We start from the raw sequence: 24,739 nt of genomic DNA on the forward strand, positions 1-24,739 counted from the left end.
ACCAACTAGAGGCTTTCATCTGGGAAAGTGGCTGTTAACTGTCCTTGGCAGCCTAGACCCTGCTCTTCTGTCTCCATGATGCCACAGGGAGAAGACACCATTCAAAGCCCAGGTGCTGAGTCCTCACTCTCCCTGCCATCTATGAAGCACCAACGACACCCTCTTATCAAATTCTGAGTCTTTCTTTGCCCTGTTGACCCTCTAATGGGGCTAAGGTTGTGCCGTGGGGCAGCCATGACTAGCACCCAACTCTTTACCTGTTTCTCTTCAGCTGATCTATTTCGGAAGATATGGGCAACCCATACACTTCTTTACAAATTTAAACTTCAATCCTTAACTAGTTCTTAACAAGCTTTCTAACTGATGACCTCAATTTGAGGATTGTTGATGGTGTTGGGAATGGCATGTTGAAATTGCCTGGCACTGGCATTCTCAAAAACTTAACTAATATTTTTTATAGACATTTTACAGTATCAGCACATTCTATAAATTAATTAACTTTTTATTCTTTTGCATGGACAATTGTAGTGGATTGTTTCTTCCCTCTTCTGTAGAATATTCTTGGATGTCAGATCTTATTCCCAAAATTTCCAAAGTCCAGCTTTTTACTCAAAGCTTATTATTTCCAACAATCAATCCCTGGTGCATGGAGTTACCTGGAGACTGTAGAATACACGTGAAACTATATGAAATGAAATGATGAAAATGGCTTATTGTCACGAGTAGGCTTCAAATGAAGTTACTGTGACAAGCCCCATATAAACACCCATAAGGTGTATTATTAGTAGGAACTATCCACTTGTACAGAAAGACTATATAAATCCTTCCCTATAAATAAATTGTGATGCAGAACAACTGCAGCTGATTAACTAACTGCATTACATAGAGGAGTTATATAAACTCACCAATGTGAGCTAAATTCAGTTTTGACTTCTAGTTTTACCAAGATAAGCTACAGAAGAAAAAATGGGTATTACACTGGATTAAAAATGGGTATTACACTGGATACTAGTTTTGGCTTCCTATCATTGCAAATGGAAACCCTGGTGCAACTAAAGGGTTAAAATCACATTTGAATAATAAAGTAATATAATAATCTTTCATTAGAGAAAATTACAATATTTTCTGTATTGACAGACAAAGTTTACTGTGTTTTTTAATTTAAGAAATTCAACAATTTTAACACTATTATTATGTAACAAAACACTACAACAGGTTTTATTGGGCGGAGTTACGGATGTAGCACTGAATCAGTCAACATCCATTTACAGTGCTGACAAGCAGCTCAAAAGGGTTACTGATATGTGCACTTTCAATTTTGCAAACTGCTGACAAAACCTATTGCAACTCAGCTTCTTCAAGAGACTAGAGTCACATTCCTTCAGAATGTCAGATTAAACCAACATGTGCCAGTCAATATTCTTACACGTGACCCTCAGTACTTCTAAAGCAAACTATTAAGTTCAACATTTCCTGCTGTAAGCATTTATCTGTCAGGATGGCTTACATGTCCTGAGAAGCAGATATTAAAACTGATTGGACAATTGTAGATACCAGACAGGGGACTGAGGGCCAACCTCTGGAAATAGGGGTAAAAAATCTTAATCTTCAACAATGCAGCTCTCTAGAAACCCTATCATTTCCACTTCCCGTGTGTCTGCAACCTGACTGTGAATGAAGTGAAAGGAATGGTTACTGATGAAAATTGGATCAGCGCTCGCATTCTCTCAATTTATCAGCAAACTGCCAAAGGTCATCTGACATAATAGCTGATGAATTTACGCTCAGTGGATTTCATTTGCAATTTTCAATTTACTGAGGCCTCCGAACCCCATAGTGATAAGAGCTTCCCCTATCGTGGCCTGTCACAAACATCAAAAATCCGCATAAACCCACAGGAAAAAAGAAAGCTGTGAATCATCGGAATTGAAGATAAGAGGGAAGGGAGAAAATAGTGTGATGTAAACAGGTGTGGAGCAGCTTGTGTGGTTGGGCTCTTAAATGCCATTTGTGATGAGAAGTGTCTGTGATACATAATCAAAAAAGCATTTGAATAGGCAAGAAAGAAAAAATCTTTTACTTCAAGATAATTTTTAAAATTTCCTTTTCTTCTGTATTAGAAACAGCTGCATGCACGAGTGGAAAAACCCTGTATTTGGGTGGGTAGAGAAAGGGCTGTCACATAATCTGCTACTTCTCTGTGGTAACACATTTATTTACCTAAGCTCTCTGGGGGGAGCTGGGCAGAGACCCAATTTCTTATCTTGTTGTAATATTTCTTTCATTGTTTATCGAGTTAAAATAAAATTGTTGACACAGGAAGTAGAGTAATAATTTGTGATTAGTGTGCTAAATATTCCGTCAGTGTAAAGCAACACCAATATCTTGTCTTCCCAAATTGGCTGGGTGCAGTATCGTGCAAGTTAGAATGGAAGAGGAACACTGAATAAGTTTCCAGATCTAATTTGCCTGAAAAACAATAATAATTAGAAGGCTGGCTCATGTATTTTGCAGTGTGCAGAATGTGTTTCTTTTGCTTTCATCGCAAATTTGTTTCAGTTAGCTGTTTAATTAAATCTTCCCATGTATGCTTGTCACTGATCATAGTATGTTCTTTGAACAATGTGCTGATTCAATAGAGAAAGAACCATTTTAAAGTTTTTTTATTATATGGTGAAATTCAAGCCTGGTTTAACAAAATTGATTCGTGCTAATGCTTGGGGTGCATTTACTTGTGTCAGCAGTATGACAAACACACCTTACCCTCCAATTGCGCTGCTGTGAAATGAGAGGGCATAGCAACCAACCATATTCACTGGTGACCACATTGCCTCAACCTAATTCATTAGAGTTCGATGATTTGAACACAAATATAGACCCCAATCCTGTCTGAATATTTGAACAATGTTTCTTGTTACTTGCTGAATCTCCTCACTTTGACAGTTTTGCCCAAGTGGACGAAGAACATAAAAAAAAACATGCTGCCATTGGTCAACTTGTTTTATATCTTAAAATTAATTTACTCCACCTTCTTAGCATTTCAGTAGTATGTGTTTGCTTCTACTACTAAACTGGGACGGTTATCACCCAGAAATAGATTTCTGCTTACATGTATGTTTGCATCCATTGTATTCTCATGTACACCCAATATTTTTAAGGACTTCTGTTTGTCAACTTTCCCTCTAGCTTTCTCCACTGTTTAAATAGTTTTTTTGTTCATTCGTTCATGGGATGTGGGTGCCGCTGGCAAGCCAGAATGTTTTGCCCACCCCAGACAACTGACTGGCTTGTTGGGACATCACAAGAGCAGTTAAGATTCAACCACATTACTATGTACATGGAGTCACATGTAGGTCAGACCAGGTAAGGGCGGCAGATTTCCTTCCCTAAAGGATATCAATGAACCAGGTTGTTTATTAAAACATAAAAACAGAAGATGCTGGAAATACCCAGGAGGTCTTGTCGCACCATTGGAGAGAGAAACAGAGCTAATGTTTCAGGCTGCGGCCTTTCATTTGAACTGGGAAACAGATACATAATCGATTTGAGCGATGTGGGAGGGTGGGGGGATGTTTGGAAAGAACAAGGTGATTAAATGAGAAAAAGTTTCATCATGCAAAACCAAAGGGAGCAGTGATGGGAAAATAAGGAAACAAAAGATGTAGCTTGTGGACTCAAAAGAGGTGTTCTGCAAAGCAGTCACTCTATCTGTGTCTGGTTTCCTCAGTGCAGAGGAAACCTCATGGTTAGCAGCTAATACAGCATAACAAATTGAAAGTACATGTAAATCTCTGTTTCATTTGGGAGGGATGATTGGGGCCTTGGATGGTGGGAAGGGAGGAGGGAAAGTGCACTTCCATGGAGTGGTGCCTTAAGGAAAGTGATGGAATGTTGGGAATGACTGATGCATGAACCAGCGTGCCATGGAGGGAATAGTCCGTTCGTAATGCTGAAAGAGGAAAATATGTTTGGAGGTGATATCATTTGGAGGTGGTGGAAGAGCATGATCTGTTGAATACAGAAGCTGGGTGAGGCAGAACCACTTATGCTACTGTGCCCTTTACAGAAACCAGGACATTCCAATATCATAGTTATTGTGACATTATAGCATGTGAAGAGTTAATATTATGTTAAGCCTAGCCACTAGAGGGAGCTAAGGAACAGTATTATAAATTGTCACTGGCTCTAAAGCTAGGGGAAGGAGATTAGACTGGAGCTGAAGAAGATAAGATTCATAGTGTATTGCAAAATTAGTTAAGATATAATAGTTATAATAAGTGGATAGAGATAGTGTTAGTGAGTGTGGTTTAATTCTTTATGTACGTTTGCTATTCAGAATAAGTGTCAAACTCAAATTAGTAGTGTTAATAAAATTAGTTTAGTTCTTCAAAAGAGCTTTGTGTATCTTTGTGATCACTACGCCTTCCATTCTGGAATCTCCTCACAAAGGTCTCACAGTTATGTAGTATTCTTCATTGGCAACTAGATAGTGAGATACTTGACCAGGAGAACCATGACAACCAAACTTGATTCTGTTCTCATCTGATTCCCAGATTGGTCACTTTCCTGTGATGCTCACTAGATTGCAATCAGAAGTTGGAAAGTTGAGGCAAAATGAAGTCATGCTGACTGAGATTAGTTCACTCAACAATTGCCAAGAATCCAATTTTTTTCACCTTTTTAAAGTTAATTTTTGTTCATTTTACCCTCTCTTTTCCTGAAGTTGATGATTCCTTGCAGTCACAGGGTTCCATATGTAACAGTAACACTCTAAACAATGGCCATTTGGTTTGAGGCTTAATAATGATTACTAGTAGGTTATTTATCCATGAGAGTCAAATGCCACACTGAAAAGATTCCCAGCAACTACTCACTGCTTTGTGGTATAACCATTATGAATGATCAGGAAATGGACTCCATTAATAATGGACTCAATAAGTCTATATTCTTACCAGTTTGTCTCGTATTTGCAACTGCAAACAAGAGGAAAGACTCACAAGTGTTTACAAGTAATTGATCCTTATGAAAAGATATTAGATATGGAAATGTGGACAAATGATAATATACTAATCTTCAACAAGATAATGAAATCAGCCATTGCAAGTCAAAGGCAACAACATCAAAAAACATTTATATAGTTTTAATATAGTAAATTCACAGGAGGATTATCAAACAAACATTTTTTGAGGCATACAAGAAGATATTAAGAAAGGTGATCCATGGGAGTAGGTTTTAAGGAGGTCTTAAAGGTGGAGCAGGTTTCAGAGGAAGAGGTTGAGGGAAGAAACTCATCAAAACTTTGGACATGAGAGCAGAAAGCACAGTTGCCAATCATGGAGAAATTAAAATGGTGATGCGCAAGAGGCTATAATTGGAGGAGAAAATAAATCTCAGAGGATTATGAGGTTGGAGGGGATTAGGGAGATATGGATTGGCATACTATATAAGGAAGTTTAAATTAGCAGCCATGATGTGGAGATGCCGGTGGGATGAGCACAGTAAGAAGTCTTACAACACCAGGTTAAGCCCAACAGGTTTGTTTCGATTCACTAGCTTTCGGAGCACTGCTCCTTCCTCAGGTGAATGAAGAGGTGGGTTCCAGAAACATTATATAGATAATGTCAAAAGTGCAAGACGATACTATGAATGCTAGTCTTTGCAGGTAATTAAGTCTTTACAGGTCCAGACGAAGCGACTGGAGAAAGGGATAATCGCAGGTTGAAGAGGTGTGAATTGCCTCAAGCCAGGACAGTTGGTAAGATTTCGCAAGCCCAGGCCAGATGGTGTCGGGTGAATGTAAGCGATATGAATCCAAGGTCACGGTTGAGGCCATACTCATGTGTGCGGAACTTGGCGATTAGTTTTCTGCTCGGCGATTCTGTGTTGCCACACGTCCTGAAGGCAGCCTTGGAGAATGCTTACCCAAAGATCAGAGGCTGAATGTCCTTGACTGTTGAAGTGTTCCCCGACTGGAAGGGAACATTCCTGGCAGACGACTGTCGCGCGATGTTTGTTCATTCGTTGTCGCAATGTATGCATGGTCTCGCCAATGTACCACGCTTCGGGACATCCTTTTCTACAGCATATGGGGTAGACAACTTTGGCCGAGTCGCACGAGTATGTACCACGTACCTGGTGGGTGGTGTTCTCACGTGTAATGGTGGTACCCATGTCGATGATCTGGCACATCTTGTAGAGATTGCCATGGTAGGGTTGTGAGGTGTCGTGCTCGCTGTTCTGAAGGCTGGGTAGTTTGCTGCAAACAATGGGCTGTTGAGGTTGCACGGTAGTTTGAAGGGATGCAGTGGGGTGTGGGGATGACCTTGGCAAGATGTTCATCTTCAGTGATGATGTGTTGAAGGCTGCGAAGAAGATGTCGTAGTTTCTCTGGTCTGGGTAAGTACTGGTTGAAGAAGGGTACTCTGTCGGTTGTGTCCCATGTTTGTCTTCTGAGGAGGTCGATGTGTGTTTTTTGCTATGGCGCATTAGAACTGTTGATCGATGAGTCGAGCGCCATATTCCGTTCCTACGAGGGCATCTTTCAGCATCTGCAGATGTCTGTTACGCTCCTCCTCGTCTGAGCAGATCCTGTGTATACAGAGGGCTTGTCCATAGGGGATGACTTCTTTAATATGCTTAGGATGGAAGCTGGAGAAGTGGAGCATCGTGAGGTTATCCGTGGGCTTGCAGTAAAGCAAAGTGCTGAGGTGACTGTCCTTGATGGAGATGAGTGTGTCCAAGAATGCAATTGATTCTGAAGAGTAGTCCATGGTGAGTCCGATGGTGGGATAGAACTCATTGATGTCATCATACAGTCGTTTCAGTGATTCTTCGCCGTGGGTCCATAGGAAAAAATGTCATCGATGTATCTGGTGTATACGTCGGTTGAAGGTCCTGTGCAGGGAGAAGGTCTTGTTCAAACTTGTGCATGAAGATGTTGACATATTGAGGTGGCGAGGACCACAGCACCCTGTAAAGTCCAGCCCATGAACATTTTTCTAAAATTCCTGATGTACTAAGCTTGTGTAAGTAACTAAGTTTTATGCGATTAAAATTATTTGACCAGATATACATCCCTTGGGCTCTGTTGGGTTTTGACCGCAGTTTTTAAAAAATGATTGGTTTGTTTTCCTCGTCTTTCTTTGGTAAAGTTTTAAAAATCAATCCTATTTGGTTTATATTCCAATAAAGTTGGATAGAATCAATCATTTAAATGTTAGAAGCTATTAGAGATGTGGGAAAAATTTATTTTTGAAACATTGCTTTAAGCAGCTCAATGCAAATCTCCACCCGTTTCCCAGGGATAGAAGGTGCTGTCGGCCATAAACACGTGGCATTGCATATTGATATAATTAAAGAGACCCATGGGGCTGTGCAGGTAGCTGGCAGTCTGCGTAGCACTGCCTGAAGTCACATTCCACAAATGAATTGCTCCCCATGTTTGAGAAATGAGATAAACAAACTTTTGCCGCTTAGCTAGAAATGCTTTGTAATTATTGGAGGTGAAAGTAATCCTCATGTGATTTAAATTAGGCTGCTAATTTCTTCTCCTGGCAAAGACCAATCTCACCCAATATCTCCAATTTGAAACTGCGACCACCGAAAACTGAAATTGAAGTTACCACAATACAATGACTATTGAGCCCGAGTTAATACTCAGGAAAACAATTCAAAGTAGTGTCATGGAATCATTTGCATCCACCTGACAGAGTGTATGGGCCCTCAGCTTAATATTTCGCATCTTCAACTGTGAGCTCTTCCTCAGTGCTGCACTGGAGTGTCAGCCTGGACTTTGTACACAAGTCCTGGAATGTGGCTTGAACCCACAACTTTCTGACTCAGAGGCAAGAGTGCTGCCAACCAAATACAGCAGAAACCCTGGGCAGGATTGTTCCATTCAAGGCAGGAATTCGAAGGGGTTCCAATCCCAGCTCATGTTCCGATCTCTGTAGTCAACCTACCGGGAAGCAGGATTTTCACGTGTTTGGGGTCTGAATGACACTTGGAACAGGTTTTCTGACAAATTATTGGTTGTGAGGGGGAAGGGTGACTGGTGGGGCAGGATATTAGAAATATAAAAATATAGAAAATAGGATGAAGAGTAGGCCATTCTGCCCTTCAAGTCTGCTCCCCCATTCATTATAATCATGGCTGATCATCCAACGCAATAACCTTCTCCCCATATCCTTTGATCATTTTAACCCCAAGAGGTCTATCTAACTCCTCCTTAAAAGCATACTGGATGCGATTTTACAGCTGCATCGCGCTTGAGGGAGTGCGATGCAGTCTTTAAATTGTGGGCAAGGCCAAAATCAGGATCCGCACCAGGCAACAGTTGGTTTGTGATCTAACCGGTCCGCTCCCGCTGATGAAATCAGGATCTCACCGTGGAGTGGCGAGAAACCAATAATCACAACTTAAAGCCAACCTTCATACAATTAACGTGATTGGCCCCCTACCTAATGGCCTCCTGTGATCTAACCGCCTACCCAGCAAGTGGTCACGTGGGCGCTGATTAGCTCACCTTGTAAAAACGTGAAGCTGGTGGAATGACTACTGTGGAGGTGAGTAGCCATCTTAACTTCCGGGCAATGGGCCCGGGGCACTGGGGTTGCTGCCCCAGTGTTGGGCGGGTGGAGCCACCATGGGGCGCAGACTCAGTTGGGGAAGGAGGGTGGGCCGCCACCAAGGGGGGATGTCATCATCCTTGGGCTGGTGGGGGGTTGGTGGGTGGCAAAGCGCCCATGGGTCTGCCATGCCACCCCCTGGATCGTGTGTACCCATAAAGGGTTAACCCCAGCCCCTGCCTGTCTGTCCCACTAACCACCCATAACTCCCACTGACCACGGAGGCCTCTGGCCACGATGCTGAAGGCTATTGATAATATGGAATTAGCCATTATAGTCAAATGAGCACTTCACACCTCCCAAGTGGATTCCAGTGGGTAGGCGTGCCATGTAGCATGTGGGAGTTATTGCCTAGTATCCCAATCAGACCATGATGCCTGGACACTGTGCCTGAACACTGCAGGAAGAAACATCGCAAATGCAGCAGCCAACATCCAAACACTCAGGGGATGGGCCCCTGCACTGGGGACATTTCAGTGACCAAAGGGTGGGTGTGAGCACCAGGGGGTGGACCAGCGATCGGTCCAGTTAACCTTACATGCGGATGTCTGGGGTACAAAGTCTGGAGTCCAGTGACAGGAGCCCTAGCTGCAGCTAGGGTGTGTGGACAGGACGTTGTCATGTGAGACTTTAAGAAATGGGTGTTTATAAATGGGTGTGTATATAAGTATCTGTAGTGAGAGTATATTTAAGAAATGGGTGTTTATTACTGCAGTGATGTCAGAGAGTGGGTGGAGCTGGGCTGTCTGTCACCTTTTTTACTTTCGTTTTAGGCTGTTTGCTGCAGGGTGTGTTTTAGTTTTGTTTTCAGAGCTGGATAGCTGCAGTCACAGCCAGAAGGTGTATTAGAGTCTCTCTCTGTAACCTAAAGACTGTAAATCGACCCTGGTGATTTAAAATTAATTACAGTAGTGACTTTAACCTGATGTGCTTCTGGTAAAAGGTGTTTTAAGTCTTATGGATGTTAAAAGGACAGCTTAAAGGATTAGTTAGTGTTGTAGTCTTTGGGGGTTGTATTTGAATTAATGGTTGCTAAGATGTTCACTGTATGTTTTAAAAATGTTAACTTGAGTTCATAGAATAAACATTATTTTGCTTTAAAAAGTACTTTTCCATTTCTGCTGTACCACACCTGTAGAGTGGGCCGTGTGCTCCCCATACCACAATCTATTAAAAGTTGTGGGTCAGGTGAACTCTATGATACACTTTGGGGTCTCTGAACCCTGGCCCATAACAACGTGTTTGTGGCAGAGTATGTTGGGGGGGGGGGGGGGGGGGAGGAGAACGGAGTAATGGAGAGTCCCGGGGTGGAAGACACCACTTGTTGCCAGTCTCACAACCTCTCCAATTCCTTACAGATATTACACGGGATGGGTGATATATTGAACCCCGCAAAGGCTGCCCTCGCAAATGCTGGAGAAGGCGGCGGCAGCTGTGTCGACAGAGGCTCGATGGCAGTGGCCCATGTGAAGGTCTGCCCTGTACTCTGAGGACTCGGCCGTCCATCAGGCCAGGGAAGGACCCAGATGGGGATGCCAATGTTGGCCCAAGGTGTACAGGCATTGCTGATCTTTCGATCAGATGAAGGACAGCGTGCCGCAGGAGGATCCGCCTCAACAAGGGGAGAGTGCAGTACCTGTGCCATCCCGTTGCGGACTTGGCACCATGCAGAGGATACCTGCTCCCAGTGGCCGTCAAGGTCACCGCAGACCTGGACTTTTATGACTCAGGATCATTCCGGGGTGTGTGGCATTTCACTAGCTGCAGCCCACACCTCACAGATGCCCTGTTTGCCCAGGCAACTATATAAACTTTGACAAGATGCCCAGGCAGCAGGATTCTCTACAATTGACGGGATGCCCCAGGTCCAGAGGGTAATAGATAGCATGCATGTCGCCTTGCGCACACCGGAATGTGAGGGAATGTGGAAAGGCTTCCACTCCCTGAATGTCCAGCTTATGTGCGACCACCACATAAAGATCATGTGTGTGCACGCTTCCCAGAGGGTGTGCATGACAGCTACATCCTGGGGCAGTAGAACATCCCCAGTCTCTTCGAAGACCAGCCCAGGATGGCCGGTTGGTTCTTGGGGTATAAGGGGTACCCACTGAGAACCGGGCTAATGACACCAGCATGAAGGCCGATGACCGATACAGTGACCCGATACAAGGAGGCCCCTTCAGTCACCCGGGGCTGTCATTCTCAAATGCAGTTCCAATGCCTCGACCGCTCTGATGGTGCACTGCAGTACACCCCTCCAGATGGTCGCTGCTTTGTAGTGGTCTGCTGTGCCCTCCACAACCTGCCACTGCATTGGGGCAATGTGCTGGAGGTGGAGGGGGAGGAGCATGTGGCCACCTCCGAGGAAGATGAGGAGGTGCCAGACCAGGAGGGGCTGGAGGACGAGCCCGAGGAGGACCAGAGGACCAGCTGGAGGATGAATGACAGGCAGCAGCGGTGAGGGTCCAACAAACCCTCTGGGCAAAGGAAGCCCTCATCCTCGCCTGCTTCACATCGGTTGTGGCCTCGTCCGTCATCTCACCCCCTTCCCTGTCTCCCCCCCACCCATTGTCCCCCTTTCCCCCATCCATTCCTCACCCCCACCCTATTCCACCCTCCGAGTGTCTGTGTGACACCAGCACAAGGTGGCAGGACTGTGTCAGCATTGTCAGCGGGTCACTGTCGAAGACAGGGTGATGATAACCTGCTGAGAGGTGAGCACTCATGCTCCTCCAGCTATGCCATAGTCTGACTCCTGCTGGTGGGGGGGGGGGGGGGGGGGGAGGTGCGCGCAAGATCACAATGCCTGGGGGGCTGGGGCAGGGGATTAGGGATCGACTCGTAATGTGGAAGAAAGTGCCTGAGGCATCACATTTCTCGGGTGCATTATTTTTTAATGCTGTACATATGTGTCTCCAACTGCCCTGAGCCTCCAATGCTGCCACATCCCCTTCCCCACTCCTCACAACCTTTCCCCTCCACTCTTTCCCGTCACTCACCCCACCACCTTCCTCCTTCACCTCACCTCCCCACTTCCTCCCCGGTGCCCACTCAGTGATCCTCAACCTGCATAGCCTTCCGTGCTCTCCCGCTGAATCGAGGTTTGTCCCCAGGATGTACATCAGAGGGGGAGGCAGCCTGGAGTGTCGCTAACATCATCCTCTGAATGCTACGGCCGCACCCTATCGATTGCATCCACTCTGGGAAAACCTGGTCCAGAGGCTCTGCATCTGACTGGGACCCAGCTGGGTCCTGGGATCCAGGAGACCTCCGACTGCTGTCTCACCAAGGCGTTCCGGCCTCCACCTGATGTACATCAGTAACCATGTGGCGCACACCAGAATGTGCCCCAGAAGGCTGACCAGTACTGTCGTCCACCGAGGTGAGTGTCTCTGTGCTGGTGAAGGGTGGCGATAACAGCAGTGCTGCAAATTTAATGGCCTCCTTGGAACTCCCCTCCGTTGAGTTCTTTTGGGAGGCAATGTGGGGGGGGGACCACACCGGATAGGCCGGCACTGTCGGATGGAGATCCTGCGGGAGATTGGATCAGTGGTCAGTGGGAGGGACGGATCATTCCGTATGGCATTATTAACTCACGTGTGACAGGCCATCTAGGTGGTGACCAGTGGATCCTCACCTCTGTGCCCATGATGTCCGGCACCCTGTCGCCCATCTGGGCCCTCTCCCGGGGACACAGAGAGGGCATCGTGAGCCACACACTTTGTTCACCCCAGAGGGAGTGGGGTGAAAGGTAAGGGGGCAGGCAAGGGCAACACTGCTGGACATGAGTGGGTCGTAGTGCTGGGTGGGGGGAGTGCCAGGTGCATGGTTGTCGGTGGAGGTGGCGGGCGGTGCCAGGGGCTGATGCCAACCCACCCGTGCAGCCCGATGCAGGTCGTTGATCTCCTTATGGCATTGGGTGCCCGTCCTCCTGGTGACGCACCCCAAGCTGACAGCCGCTGTCACTTCCTCCCAGACAACACTGGCTGTACTGTGGCTAACCCTCCTTGCCCCTCTGGGGAACATGGCATCCTGTCTGGACTTGATCGAGTCCAACAATCTGGCCATGTTGGCACCTCCGAATTGTAGGGCTAGTCTCATCGTTGGCATAGCTGCGTGCTGTGTGGGGTCTGCTCTGCAGGATCTGTTTAAGTGTTGCTCCCCCTTGTTGGTGGAGAGCTGGCGGGTGTGGTCCTCGCAAAACCATCATTTGTGGTGTGAAGCCCATGGGGCCTTGTTAAGTGGACCAATTAGCGGTTGATACTGGTGAAGGCCTCGCTGGGCCAAGCGTTGGGAAGCTCGCGGCAGTTCCCACTCGCTGCCACACTGAGAGACTTTTCCATTAAATCACGCATACAAGATTTTGGTCTCAACTACTTTCTGTGGAAGCAAATTCCATAGGTTTAACACTCTCTGGTTGAAGAAATTTCTACTCATCTCAGTCCCAAATGGTCTACTCCGTATCCTCAGACTGTGACCCTTGTTCTGGACTCCCCAACCATCAGGAACAACAGTTTTATTTCATCTGCAAATTTGGAGATGGTACATTTAGTTCCATCATATATTGTGAATAGCTGGTGTCCCAATGTCAAACCCTACGGCACTGCCGGCCATTTGGAAAAAGACCTGTTTATTCCGACTCTTTGGTTCCCGTCTACCAACCAGTTTTCTATCCATTTCAATAGACTGCACCCAATTGCATGCACTTTAATCTTGTGTGGAAAGTGGGTCACATTCTGGTCAAAGTGGTGTTAAAAAAATTAGAGGGTCTTCACCTTTAAAGTGGCCAGGGCTGGAAGAGCAAGGAGTTGGAATTGGGTAGGAAAAGGTTGATTATTCAAATTTCATTGCTGCACAGCCATTTATTTCTCCAGACTTGCACTTCTTTCCATCAAATAAAGTTGGGCCAATGCTGCACAACCTCCTCCTGCCAGAATTTCTAATGGCTGCCCGCCCCCATAAAAATCTTGGGAAGTCAGAAGACAAGTTCTTAATGAGCTGCAAAATGCTCAAACAGTGAGGTAGGTAACTTCACTTTTCCATCTGTCCCCCACTCTTCCCACAACCTCTGGAAAGTCACCAAATTTGGGAATGGAGGTGACAGGCCTACCACCATGGCCAGCACCTTTGTTTTATATTCCCACCTCCCTTCCATTTTGATTCTGAGCTGAGCATCCAGGTTAATCCTCATGTTTCCTGAAAGGTTTCAATACAATATTGTTCAAGTTTCAAAAACTGAAATATCATTCAGAAAGCATACCCAAAAACAAGATTTTAAACACTGAATCAAACATTTACAGCCAATTTTGTGAATGTCACAATGTTTGAAAAATTGCTGTATTTACAGTACCAGCATTTCAACCATTGACCAGAACAATGTGTAAGACAATCAGCAATCAAAGTATTCCAGACAAAGCATCCAGCCGTTCCATAATGTTAGAAAATTAACCAATTGGGTAAATCTGATAAATTGCACAACTGCACAAAATTTCTGAGCTTCTTTCATAATTCCATAATTCCAGGTTTATTTGCAAACCTGGTTAGGCAGTGATAATAACAATCTTTATTAGCATCACAAGTAGGCTTACATTAACACTGCAATAAAGTTACTGTGAAAAGCCCCTAGTCGCCACACTCCAGTGCCTATTCGGGTACATTGAGGGAGAATCCAGAATGTCCAATTCACCTAACAAGCACATCTTTTGAGACTTGTGGGAGGAAACCGGAGCACCCGGAGGAAACCCACGCAGACACGGGGAGAAAGTGCAGACTCCGCACAGTGACTCAAGCCGGGATTTGAAACTGGGTCCTTGCACTGTGAAGCAACAGTGCTAACCATTGTGTTACCGTGCCACGATTTCATTCAGCTTCTTCTGTGGTTCTTCTGCGGAAGGAAGCGAGTTTTGGGCTATCAAACTGTATTGCATATGGGCTACATGTTCCCATTCTTCTCAGAAACAAATTACCAAAAATAACTTATTGAAGCTATATTGAGATCTGTAAAAGTTTGAGATTGCTGATGGAATTTTTAGTGGGATTAAAAGGAATAATGCTGTTTGCAGCTGAATTTTGAATTTGGCAAAAGCTGCAGGTTGACTCCCACAATCAGAAAGTATGAAATTGCTAAAAAGCTATGATAAATTTTGCACCATAACAATACAATTGTAAACAAATAATGCTATTGTTTTAGTTTTAATGAGTTTGTTTCAACTACCACTTTATGTGCAGATGGAACTTTCTGTAGCAATAGATTAAAAATGATTAGCTGTGGGATAAACAGCAAATTGTCACGGGAACACTTTCTCCCACTATAAGATGCACCTAGTTTAGCACTATTTCTACTTTTCTCAATTTAGGATCAATTTTTAGTTGAAGCAATCAACGAAGTGGCAAAGTATAACCATGCCACTAGAGACTCTATACTAACATTAAGTATTAAAAAATATAATACACAACAGTCCAACCACACCAAACTATTGTTACTCCACAACACGATGGATTAGCAAAAAGTGGTTCACACTTTTCTCCCTTATTCTAATGTCTCTCAGACTTCCTTCACAGGACCACACAGCTACTACTTAAATGACTTAAAATAATTTGTAGACCAGACCAAACATAAGATTAAAGAGACTAATTGCAAAGTGTGTTATGCAACCAGTTCCACATATTTGTTTAAATGACATCTCAGCACGTCAGGGCTTCTCTGATATTCTTTGAAAATATAACATTGACCAAGGTTTCTAGTGTTAAAAAATCCAGAATTCCAAATAAACATATGGTAAAATACCACAGGCATTCGCAACGTGCAGTGACAGTGACTCTCAGACATCCACTTTTACTTTAAAATAGAAAAATACATCGCTATTACTAAACAAATTAAACCACCTTGCAGTACAAATAACAGAGACCAAGTGGCAATTTCAAGGTGGTAATCCAGTCTTGGAACTTCGATGATGGTGAAACACAACTTAATCTTTTCTTCTGTTTGTTGCATCAACTGAACCCCTGAGATGATGCCACCATCTTATAATCATTCCCAAATATCCATTAACATAACATTCCTGGGAAGAAAATAGCATTGCGTACCTGTAAATCTGGACCCTGTTATTTCAAACTGAGAAAAGAGAGTGAGAGAAGATTGATATCTTCAACGTTAAGTGAATGTTTGCACAGTCTTACTTGAGGCTGTAATAATAACTATCTGAAAACCAGCAAACAATGAAGGTCAAATAGTGCAACATAAAAAATCAAGACCCATTTTGGCTTAGTTCCTAAATAATTGTTTTACTAGTTAATGAATAAGTTATGTGGTAGGGATGCATTCAGCGCCTTATTTGTTTCTGATATTTGCTGCATTAATTAACCATAGCATTAAAGCTATTCCTCTCTTTAAATCTGTCAAATAGGGTTTGCTGCTGTAAGTTTCTTTGAACAAAAGTAACTGACAACTTCAACTGCCTGCTTGGCATTTGAACTTCTTCAAACTGTCATCTCAGTACAATAAGAGCTTAAGACGCGAGACATTGCTGAGAACAATTACTAATGACTGGTATTAAAGAAGAAAGCTGTGTTATTCCAATAGATTCTACAACAGGTGAGCAGGAGTTAATCAAAACCATGTAAGTTGTCTATCTTTTTGTTATAAAATGCAAAAACGAAATATACAAATGGTTAGTGAAGCAAGTCTAATAGGTGCCAGCCATGAGCAGGCACTCTCGCCTCCAAGTTAAAAGGTTGTGAGTTCAATTTCAACTCCAGAGCTTTAATCTAGGCTGACACTTTACTGCAATATTGAGGGAGTGCTGCATTGCTGGAGGTTCTGTCTTTCAGATTAGATGTGAAATTGAGGCCCCTTTGCCCTTTCATATGGATGAAAAAGATGCCAAAACGTTATTCGAAGAACAGAAGAGTTTTTCTGGTGTTCTTGCCAATATTTATTCCTCAATCAACATTGCTAAAGCAGATAATTTGGTCATTACCTCATTATATCGGTGGCAGCTTGCTGTGTTCAAATTGGCTGAGGGCTAAGAAAGAAATGCCAGCTAGAGTGAATTAAGTCTATAATGTCAAATTTGTACAGAAAGAAAAATAGAGACGGAAGGAAAATTGGTTAAAGGAGAAAGGGAAAGATTTTAAAAATTGACTTTCTCAAAATGTCCCAATAGCAATTATAACCTGAACTCCACAGTTGTACCACAGCATATTGTGAAATACTCAGCAGGTCTGGCAGTATCTAGGGTGAGAGATGATGTGGAGATGCCGGCGTTGGACTGGGGTGAGCACAGTAAGATGTCTTACAACACCAGGTTAAAGTCCCACAGATTTGTTTCAAATCACTAGCTTTCAGAGGACTGCTCTTTCCTCAGCTGACTGGGAGCAGTGCTCCAAAAGCGAGTGATTTGAAACAGACCTGTGGGACTTTAACCTGGTGTTGGAAGACCTTTTACTAGGGATAGAGAAACAGAGTTAATGGGCACGATTTACTGCCGCGTCCCGCCAGAATCGGGACGGGGCGCAGATGGCAAATCCCACAAAAAGCCTCTTACAGTATTCCCAACAGCCGCTGCACTCCACAAGATCTAATGAGATCTCGCAAGACGTCGCGATCTGGATTGTGTCCAAAATGGGTATATAGTTAAGTGAGCTTAACTGCTCACTTAACCAAGCATATGCCAGATCTAACCGGTCCCCAGGATCTATTGGCCTTGTCGAGGTGACTCCAGCCAAGCGCTGGTCTCCACAAAGGGGGACCAGGCAAAATGGCACTTGGAGGGATCTCTCAGGTGATCAGAGACCCCAAGCTGATTTGTCTATGGGCAGGATGGTACTCTCTCTGGTGCTGCTAATGCCACCCAAGCACCATGGCACTGCCAGCCTGGCACCCTTGCAATGCCACCTGGGAACCTTGGCAGTGCCTGACTGGCAGGTGCCAGGATGCCAGGCTGACAGCGCCAAGATGTCCAGGTAGCATTTTGCCCATGCTGGGGATCAAGCAAAGGGTGCCCTGCCTGTATGAGGTGAGGTGCAAGGGGATTCGAAGGCCTCCCAACAGCTGAGGTGGGGCATTGGGGCAGTTCGGAGGTCACGTTGGGGGTCGAGATATCGGGGGTCTCTTCCTGCACTGGCGAGCGGAGTTCCTCAGTGCATGAAATGCGACCGAGTGTGGCCTCAGCGGGGCACTCCATAGCCCCCAAAAAAAGAATGAGCACCGCGAACGACCCCGCTAAACCCGCCCAAAACGAGACTCTATTTCATTTGTTAAATTGGGCCCAATATATCTGGTCAATTACCTATTGTCAGGACTAGAATATGTTAGGACCAGGAGTAGGCTATTTGGCCCTTGAGTCTGTTTCTCCATGTAATTAGGTCATGGCTGACCTGTGACCTAACTCCATATAACCACTTTTGCCCCATTTCCATGCGTACCTGGTTAACAAAAAGCTATCAATCTCAGATTTAAAATTAACAATTGATCTAGCATCAATTGTTGTTTGCAGCGCAGAGTTGCTACTTTTACTAACCTTTGTGTCAGTGAAATGTTTCCTAATTCAATTCCTGAAAGGTAATATTTCGACTATGTCCCCCTAGCCCTGGACCTGAGGAAACAATTTCTCTCCATCTACCCTGTCAGTTCCGCTCAGTACGGTGAAAAGTTCAATCAACTCACCCTTTAATTTTCTACATGCCTAAAAATATGACTCAGATGTGTGTAATTTCTCCTTAAAATTTAACCCTGGAAATCCACTAATCTTTTTGGATTATTTTCTGTACCCGCTCATGGCATTTTAATAATCTATGTACCTCAAACCCCCCCCCCCCCCCCCACACCCAAGTATCTTTGCCGACTCAATTTCCAGGCTTTTCCATTTGAGGTGTGCCTTTTAAGGGTGCCGGTTGGTTCAGGTGATGAGCCCAGGCCCGATACCCCTGACCTGGCTGGTTCCATTGCAGGCATGCCCTAGTCCTCCACAACAATCATGGTGTCAGTCCGTTTTTCAAAGAGTGAGGTTCATGGCACCTCTAATGTGTTGTGAACCGTAGCCTGCAAGAGGGAACCTATTGAAAAGTAAGTTCAGCAGGTCCTTCTCATGCCTTCCTCTGCCAAAGTATGCCCTCATTGCCATCCCCTATGACCCCTCATGTCCCCACACCAAATACCACCTCCAAACTACACGCGTGTCATTCATGCTAAGGTATGGTTCTTCCATGCCAATTCACGAATGATACACTCTATAGAAGCATGAGCCCTATAGTGGCAGTAAGGTGTGTAAAAAAAAACTTTAAAAATCTTTCATCGATAACTTCATAAAAAAATATATTTTACTGCAGCCAAGCCTCATTTCTATTCTTGATAGAGAATCCAGAAATCCATCAGCAGACTGAAACATTTGAACCCCACAGAACAATTACACAGGCCATAGAGGTTTCCAGTGCTCACAGTTTCTGGTAATGATACCTTTAATGGTCTGGTTGACTCACACATTTATTGGCCTGTAGTAAAAAGAATTATTTTAAGAATGTGGAAAGTCATGAATGAATAACTTAAAAAAAAACATTTTTGACACATTCTACTGTCACTGCAATATTCATTGCTTCTATACATTGTATTGTAGGTGAATGTGGGTGTAGGTGTTCATATGGGTTGCTTGGAGGTTGAGCTTGGCAAGGGGTTGGGCAGGAGGCAATATGGATGGGGTATGTGGAGTGTGTGGGGGTGAGGTGTGAGAGCTTGTAGGTCTTTCTGTTTTAAATCCCATTGCACTAAGGTGGACTTTTTAAACAGCCTATCTCTGTGCCTGATAGCCTCTGTGGCTGCCACCAAACTTTTTCTTGAGTTGGCTGGTTTGAAGGCAGCCCGTAACCTACCCACAGAATTAAAATCCCGTCTGTTCTTGAAAATACAGAAAAATGTGTCATTTGAAACATGGAAGTCTGGCAATATCTGGTTTGAGAGGGTACAGGGAAAGATCCCACAAAAGTTTCATAGCAGCTTCAAAGAGCAGGGTTGTAAAATGCAGATTCTTGCTCACAAGCAGGCTAATCAAACACACCAGTCTCATGTGGTAAGCTAAAACAATGGCTCACACCATGGAATGTAACTATCTCAGGAAGCATCTGAAAAAGCATGGATGAGAGTTTCAATTGCATTAAGTGACGAATGTTTAAAACAGGCAAGTCTTTCAAGTCATAACCAAGTTAAATTTTAGCATACCGCTAAAAGCAAAGTTTCACACCTTAATTGAAATAAACTCTCTTAGTAAACAGCTGGAAAGGATGGAAGATACTCAGTCAAATTTGGTGTCAATTTTAAAGTGTAAAATTCTATGAACATCAAGACAATTAAAAGAAAATTGGAGACGACCTGTCTACGAGAAACATCATGTAAGTCAAAATCAAAGGCAAAGTTATGAGCTGGGGACAATTGGAAAATTAAACGATTTGAAATCACAGAATTAAAAGTAACACCTATTGAAACCAAAGCATTGTTTAATCAGATCTGAGAGGAGACGATATGCCCAAAATGAATAATTAGTTGTAGTAAGATGTTTACATCAAAGATACTTTTAAACTATCAAAGTGAAACAAGCCCATTTACAATAAAGTCGTTAAAACTTAATAACTCTCAGAAAGAGAATATAAACCCAGGGAGCAGCAGCAACGAGGACAGAGGACAGGACAGCACCAGCAACAGGAGAGGAGGGGAGGAGAACTCAGAGAGAGAGAGAGAGAGAGAGAGCTCGGTCATGGGAAAGACAAGGCAAGCAGCCAAGTTTAAACAGCTATACATCTAAGGAAGGCTAGAATTTAAACAGGAGTCAGAGTCAGCTTAGAGATAGCTAGCAGAGCCAGCTCTCACAGCTCGGTGCATGGGAAGAACAGGACACAGCAACCGAGTTCACCAGCGAATACAACTCAAGAAGACCAGATTTTAAGAAGATCGATTGCCAAGGTGGGCCTGAAGCACCCAGCAGCAGCCAGAAGCAAGATCTTTTTTCCTTTCTGTAAAGAAAGTGTTTGCAGCTTTTAAAAGAAAAAATATAATAATAAAAATAACTTAACCTGAAAAAGTGGTTATTAGCTTACTTCACTTCCTTAATAACGCAGGACCCAGGACATCGATGCTATTAAGGGGTAAGTAGGTAAAATTCTTCGGTGAAGGTATGGGTTATACCGGGGGATAACTTGAAAAGATAGTTTGACCTGAATAGCACTCACAGAAGCCTGCACTGGAGTCAGGGAGTGAGAATCCCTGTTCACCATTTAGAATATCAACCTTTTTTTGGTATAGGGGGAATTCTAAGAATAGTGGTGAGTTTTAACTTCACGTCCTTGCAGACACTTTCTCTCAAGGCAGCTAGGCCAAAGCAGAAATTTTCCTGATTTCCCCTATCCATTTGACGAGTGAACATCCAGCTCTGGATCTCTACTGTTTCTAGCTTTCTACCATCCAGAGAGCACTAAGTTCTGCCTTCAATAGATCCAAACTGGAAGACCTCACATTTCCCCAGACTGGAATACATTTGCCAGTTTTGTTCATTCAAGAAATCTATTCATATCTCTTTATAATGTAATACTTCAATCAATACAACTTACAATACTGCCTATCTTTGTGTCATTAGCAAACATGGATATGTGAATTTCTATCCTATTATCTAAGTCATTAATAAATGTGGTGAATACATGCGGCCCCAACATGGATCCTTACGGGATGCCACTAGCCACATCTTGCCAGTTAAAGTACCTGCTCATTTTCCCTCCGCTCTGTCACTTCAACCAATTTTCAATCCAGGTCAATAATTTAGATCAATAAGTCAAAAGGTCAACAAATTAGGGATCAGATTTTTAGCAAGTATAGAGGCAGGGAAAGTGTAGGGGGAACGAAAGAGGAAGGAAAGAACAAACAAAGAAACTCAGTGAGAGATTGGAAAGTAGGAGAGACTAAATGACAAAAAGGATGGCTGTGCAAGGCCAAAGACGTTGGTACTGTGACAAGTAGCAAAATATGGCTCTAGAGAAGATGTAAATAGAAAGAACAGAATCATTCCCAATAGCCTACCATCTGAAAAATACTTGGGCTGACATTATGACCTGAAGTTTAACTTGCTGAATCTGGAAGGCTCCAAAGATCCTAACTGAAAGATGAGGTGATGTTCCTTGATCTTAAATTGAGCTTTATTGGAACAATGCCAGAGGACATGAAGAGAAACATCAAAGTAGGTGTAAGACAGAGGATTAAAATAAAAGGTGACCAGACGCTCAGGGTTATGCTTGCAGGCTGAGTGGAGGTGTTCCACAATGCAGTCATTCAATCTGTATTTGGTCATCAAATATAGAGGAGTCTGCACCATGTGTGGTACATAGAGCATTCTAAATTGAAAGACGTACACGTAATCCACATGGAAAGAATGTTTTGGGCCCTGATTGGTAGAAAGGTATGAGATGAAACAACAAGTGTTACATCTCCATAGGGAGAAAGAGGAGGGCTTACGTGAATGACGAGTAGGCCAGGATGACATTGAGGAAACAGAATCTTCTGAATGCTGGAAGTGGAAGGGATGAGGTGTTAGTGATGGCCTTATAGAGATGCTGTAAATGACAGAGGATCTTCTGAATAAAGAGGCTGTTTGGCTGAAAGATGATGACAACAGGAACCCCATTGTGGTTCTGAGGGTGTGGGGGAAGGGTGAGAGCAGTACTGCAGGAAATGGAATAGGTACGGTGAAGTGCCCTTTGAACCACAATGGAGCTCAGCTATGGAAAAAGGAAGAAATGTCAGAATCACTGGTATGGAAAGTTTGACTTGCAACAGTTAATTTTCTGTGCAAGAGAGGTTGACTGACAGTAATTAACACAACATATTGTTAAAGGATTCTTAGACTGCAAGGGACATGACTTCATTTTGTGTGGTGAATTTGATTCTTATCTATCATACATATGCAACAACTTCACACCATTCGATGCATTTCAATGGTGAGCCAAACAACAAGATGCCATTTTCGTGACAATAATAATGGACTAGCATAACATGGAATTCGGTCGCTTGCCTGAAGCATACCATTTGTGCACTGATAACAAATGCACCATTAACCTCATCGTTATTTTGACAGGAAAATCTGGGCTAAAGTTATTCTTCCATGTGGTGTCACCACATATTATGCAAAGTTCTCCTGTGAGCTTTACCTTTTGAAATGACATGAAATGAAAATCGCTTATTGTCACGAGTAGGCTTCAATGAAGTTACTGTGAAAAGCCCCTAGTCACCATATTCCGGCGCCTGTCCGGGGAGGCTGGTACGGGTATCGAACCGTGCTGCTAACCTGCTTGGTCTGCTTTAAAAGCCAGTGATTTAGCCCAGTGAGCTAAACCAGCCCCTTTTGTCTTAAAATGAACATTCCATTAGTACAGAAAAACCTTTATAATGAATTTATAAATCAGCTGATGCTTTTTAACTTTTGTGTTTATTGTGATAAACTCCTTTAGGGTTACTGAGAACCAGCAAATGGATTGAAATACATCTTAGAGAGGTTTAAAAAAAATATTGATTCAATAGGTCAATCATATCTTATCACCAGCAACTCACTCTGAAATTGTTTGGCTCTTCCAATGGATCATGCCAGAACTCCAGCAGAAAAGCCCAATTTTTCCTGGTGAGCAGTTCCATTCCTTCAGCCTCAAAAAAAGCCAAAACATCTTTGTCTGACTTAGCACTGATATCTTGACGAAGCAGCCATACCATAAACCATGTAGAACAGTTTTTATAAACATCCTTTCACATTAATTCACACAACTCATTGCAAACAATTACATTTTCCCTTCCAATGACAGTTTTTGTATGTCTTTCATTTCTGCTGTCAGTTTTTGATAGCTATGGTGATGAGCTCTGTGACATTTTAACTTTATGCCTATGTACTAATGCCGTAATAACACAAGCAGCAGAATAGCTCATTTCACCACAACATGTTCCTCATCATAACAAGATGTACCCCTGAAGATGCAGAAAATGTTTCAAGTTCTTCACAGAGAGGCAAGAAAAACATATGCTGAGCGAAAGGAGAGATTAGAAGGGCTGACCCAAAGCTTTGTCAAGGAACTAAGTTTTAAAGAAGATTTTAAAGAAAAGCACAAAGAGAAGTGGGCATTTGAGGAGGTGGTTTCATAAGTGGGACCTCGGCACTCAGAAAGCAGATCTTGTGGCAAAGTGATAGCATTCCTAACCTGAGCCAGAAGCTCTGGGTTAGAGTCTCACTGCAGGATTTAATAGCCACTAGTGACCAAACTAGTTCATTACCAACCTGCAAACCCTTCCGATGCACCTGTGATAGGTAGTGATGGTGTCAACCAGAACCATGTGCGGGCTGCAAGGCAACAGCCTCCTCATGTTAAAAGACACCATATGCAGGTTCTTGTCATAGGATGTACTCCATGGCAGGCATCCACCTTGCTTTGAGAGACTACCAAGGATGGAATGAAAACAAGTTCAAATGCTTTGAGAGCCCTTGAGCTGAAGTTTCAGATGAGCTGGGATTTAGCGAGGATAGAGATTGGGAGGTCAGAGAACAACGTCATAGAGCAAGTGCTTTGATGTAAGACATGCCCAGATCTTCCATCCCCCAAGGGATTGTACCCTAGGGGTACCCCAGAAGATGTGCTAGGGGATCCCCAGAATCCCCTTGCAAGCACTACCTGGGAATTGTCAAGAAGTTTAAATTTCCGATGGCAATTACTCTGCACCTGGAACCATCCAAAACTTCGACGGTTCTGACTCTCTTAGCAGAATAGCTACCCAGGAAAGGTAAGCAAGGTAAGCACTTCCAATTCCTGGATAACTATGGTACTGAACACCAGAAGCCCACCCCTCTCCCGACCCTCCCAGTGCACACCCTCAACTACAACCTGTAACCTTTCCCAACCAGTGCCCCAATCCCCAACTATACCCTCACCCCCAATTGTCTTCACCACTGCCGACTAAAACCAACCTTTCCTCGCTACTCCCTCCCCAACACCCTTGACTTTCCTCCGCTCCCTGATCACAAGACCCCCCTCCCCCAACACCTGACCCACCCCATCCACTTATTAATTTACTGTCCTTCCTGTCAAAGTAGCCAGTGTTA

Source organism: Scyliorhinus canicula, chromosome 13 (assembly GCF_902713615.1).
Source record: "Scyliorhinus canicula chromosome 13, sScyCan1.1, whole genome shotgun sequence".
NCBI classification, from domain to species: domain Eukaryota; kingdom Metazoa; phylum Chordata; class Chondrichthyes; order Carcharhiniformes; family Scyliorhinidae; genus Scyliorhinus; species Scyliorhinus canicula.